Source organism: Sminthopsis crassicaudata, chromosome 1 (assembly GCF_048593235.1).
Source record: "Sminthopsis crassicaudata isolate SCR6 chromosome 1, ASM4859323v1, whole genome shotgun sequence".
Classification (NCBI taxonomy): Eukaryota; Metazoa; Chordata; class Mammalia; order Dasyuromorphia; family Dasyuridae; genus Sminthopsis; species Sminthopsis crassicaudata.
Window position 1 is genome coordinate 340875217 of NC_133617.1, and position 4050 is coordinate 340879266.

The 4050-nt window shown below is 35.1% G+C and overlaps 1 pseudogene; it reads right to left on the bottom strand.

Annotated features, from left to right (window-relative positions):
• Window positions 1–443: 443 nt before the first annotated feature.
• LOC141549957 (14-3-3 protein zeta/delta pseudogene) lies at window positions 444–1280 on the bottom strand (annotated as a pseudogene).
• Between the last annotated feature and the right edge of the window lie 2770 nt (window positions 1281–4050).

The window sequence follows — 4050 nt, forward strand, 5'->3', positions numbered from 1 at the left end:
ATATATGTATATGGAATGACATGTAATATCTATAGGATATCTGTTTCTACCACAGCCATGATTGCTCCAGTCCTAAAGTACCCACAACCTGTGGCTTGAGCCAGTTATCCATTTATTCTCCCCAGGCAGTTTTCTTTGTTTAGATGTGGAAGCTGTTATAATACAGGCTTTGTGAGATCACAATGAAATACACACACTGTGCACAAAAATTCCATATCCCTTTATTGGCCACCTCAGATGAAAGCAGATAACTATCTACATGTTAACTGGCTGTACTCAATTAATATGAAACTTAAAAACCATAGGACAAATATAGAAATTCACATAGAAGTAACATAAGCCTGCTATAAATTATAAGCAAAAACCTTTTGTGGGAAAGCACGGATAATAAATAGCCTATTGGGTAAATTTTAGAATGAGACAGACAAAAGTTGGAAGGCTGGTTAATGCTTCCCTCCTTCTGCTTTAGCTTCATCTCCTTGGATGTCAGATGTTCACAATGTCAAGTTGTTTTTCAGTAATTGCATTATTAGCATGCTTTTTTTTATGATTCTTCACATAATGTATCAAATTCAGCAATGGCTTCATCAAAAGCTGTCTTTGCAAGGGAACAGGCTTTCTCTAGAGAATTCAAGATCTCATAATCTCAAGAACACAGAGAAGTTCAAGGCCAGATCCAATGCTAGATGATGCAGTAATTATATCTCATTTTTGCTGATTTCAAATGCTTCTTGTCATGTTTGTTGTGATTGATCCACTATTTCTTTCTTGTCATAACCAGCAGCAACCTCAGCTAAATGACATTAATAGTCTCCTTTTATTTTCACATAGAAAACTGCGTTCTTCTTGTGAAGGAATCAAGAACTTTTCCAATAGAGATTGCAGAAATCTCTTAGTTCAGTCTCAGTTTTCTCTCTCTATTCTTGGGCCAACTGTTGTTCTTTCTCATCACCTTACATATTTGGCTCAGTATTTGAAACAACCCTCCAAGATAGCCTTCAAGCCCCTAAGATATTTTTTATAAGCAACAGAGAGAAGATTCCTCTCCACAGTGGAGAGAGAACTTATTGCTCAGTTACAGACTTCACGCAGGATACCATCTCAGCAAATCTCTAAGCTTCCTCAGCCACTTTTGCCTTCTGCACCAGCTTATTTTTTATCCGTGATTGACTTCTGTGCCTGAAGTGAGTGGCAGCAGGAAGATAGATGGATGGGGGAGAGGGAGTTCTGTGATCTCTTCTAATTGAATATAAGCAACTTGAGGGCAAAGACTGTTGCATTTTTGGTCTTATATCTCCAAGCCATGGAACTTAAACAATGCTTAGTAAGAATGTCGTTTTATTGACTGAATCACAAGAGTACTACTGTTTTTTACTCTGGTCAGAATATACATGGGAGAAAAAAATTTGTCAGTTCTGGGCAACACAATTTAGTGAGGCGATTCAATGATAAACTCCAAAAGTAAGTAAAGGAGGAAAACTGGAACAATAAAGAGTTGATATCACATATATAAAAATTGAAGAAACAAATGATGACTAACATTAATTTCCTGTACATTTTCATATTTAAATTTGCTTATAACACCAAAAAATAAGCATGATATTTAAAAGATCATTTAAAAGATCATAATATGAAGGAGGATAAAATCGTTCTATATGTATCTTTTCTAAAACATTTTTGTTGTCATTTTCAGTTATATCTAACTCCTTATGATCCTATTTGAGGTTTTCTTGGAAAAAAATACTGAAGTGGTTTGACTTTTCCATCTCCAGCTCATTTTATAGATGAGAAAAATGAGGCAATCAGGGTTAAGTGCTTTACCCAGGGTCACATAGCTAGTACATGTCTGAAATCAGATTTGAACTCACAAAGATGAGTTTTCCTCACTTTGGCCCAGAAATCTAACCACTCATTTAGCTACTTTTCTAAAGATATTTACTACTCTAATTAAATTTCAGTCAAGGAAGGCAGATTAGTACCAAACATCATTTTCTTCCACATACTATCTTATCATTAGTAATAGCACTAATATTCTCCAGTAAATCACAAATATCTATATATGTCAATACTTCAGGTCCTCTCTTCCTGATAGTTCTGAAGTGTAGGAATCTAAGAACTGGAGAAGCAGGGAGAGAGATTTAAGTCTCTCTCTTTGGTAACAAATGATGAGTTCAAAGCATTGTAGGAAAGTCTGCAATTAGCAGGTTCTCTTCTTAGCTTTTCCAAAGGGCCTTTTGATGTCTTGAAAGGTAGTTGGTCCCTTCCCCTTGGTAGATATTTGAGCAATGGAGTAGCAATTAATGGAGCAGTTATAGCAGCTAAGGAAGATTATCCAAAAAGAGTTGTCCATAGACATAAATCATGAGGAGAAAAGAATTCACTGAGAATCAATAAATTTATATTCATTGAAGGTAAAATATAAATCACTTATAAGCAACTCCATGCAAAAAAAAAAAAATAGTTGTCAATATCCTAGGGATGTTTGAACATCAATATTTCAACCCATATGTCCTCTTTATTTCTTAAGATTCCCTTTTCTGTGTGGAAATAATAGTGATTCATATTTGTGTTCTGGTTCCCTTTTTGAACTCTCTCTTCTTTTTACTCAGGAGGACCCCTTAAACTACAGCCCAAGACAGAATTGTTCTTTAGGTAGCCAAAGCAGGGACAGAACCAAAACACTGCTTCCCCTAATGAGGAGAGAGGTAATCCCAGAACAATGAATCCAGGGCATATAATGATGATAGAAAAACAGCAAATGTCAATACTACCTGGAACTTCAGTCAAGCAGTGCTTGGCTAGCTACTGTGTTAGAGTTTTAAAAATATAAAAGTCATACAAAGTAATTTCAGGAGGGAGGCAATTACAATTGGGAGTATCAGAGAAGGCCTCCCACAGTTGGTACTACTTGGGTTGAGCTTTTAAGGTAGCTATGGTTCCTGTAAAGCTGTAATAATCAGGGAGTACAACTCAGGAAGGGGAAGTAAGGGGAAGAGATGTGAAATGAAATAGAATATACAAGAGAAAAAATAGAAGATTTCTCAGGATCATAATCTATATAAAAGAAAATAATGAATAAGCTTGGAAATGATCTTGGGAACTAAATTCTGAATAGTTTTAAATGCTAAATAGAAGAGTTTATTTTTAGAATAAAGGGAATTGGCAACCAATAGGGCTTTTTGAGCTTAAGCCATAGGAAATTCACTTTATTTTTTAGCTTTTTAATTGCTTGTTATTTTTCCAAATGCTAAGGTGATTTTCAACATTCACCTTTACAAAACCCTGTGTTCCAAATTTTTCTCTCTCCTTTCCCCCTCTGTTCCCTCCCCTAGACAGCAAGTAATCAGATATAGTTTAAGTATATGCAATTCTTCTAAAAATATTTATATTCATCATGCTAGTGGAAAAATCACTTCAAAAAGGGGAAAAACTCAAGAAAGAAAATAAAAAACAAACAAACAAATGACAACAAAAAGGTGAAAATACTATGATTTGATCTACATTCAGTCTCCATAGTTCTCTCTCTGTATGTATATTGTTCTTTTCTTTCCATTACAAGTCTATTAGAATCATCCTGAATCACCACATTGTTGAGAAGAGCCACATCCATCCCAGTTGATCATCACATAATCTTGTTGTTGCTATATACAGGTTCTCTCGGTTCTGCTCACTTCATTGAGCATCAGTTCATATAAATTTTTCCAGGATTTTCTGAATCAGCCTGCTTGTCATTTCTTATAGAACTATAATAAGGAAATGCATTTTAGCAGGAATATGCAGGACAATTTGGATAAGGGAAATAATGTAAAAGGGATATTAAATAGAACATGAGTTCAGGTGAAGGGTAATTAGGACATGAATTAGAGTTGTGGTATATCTAAAGAGTATAATTCAGTCTTCTACTGTTCGATGTCTGTCCTCACTTTTCCTATCCAACTCTATCTTCTACTTGACTTCATTACAGCCTAGCTTCTTGTACACACTCTACTAAATGCTGTCTATGTACCTTCTTTCATGCTATTCTTCTTAATGCCTTAATGGTCTTAGGCA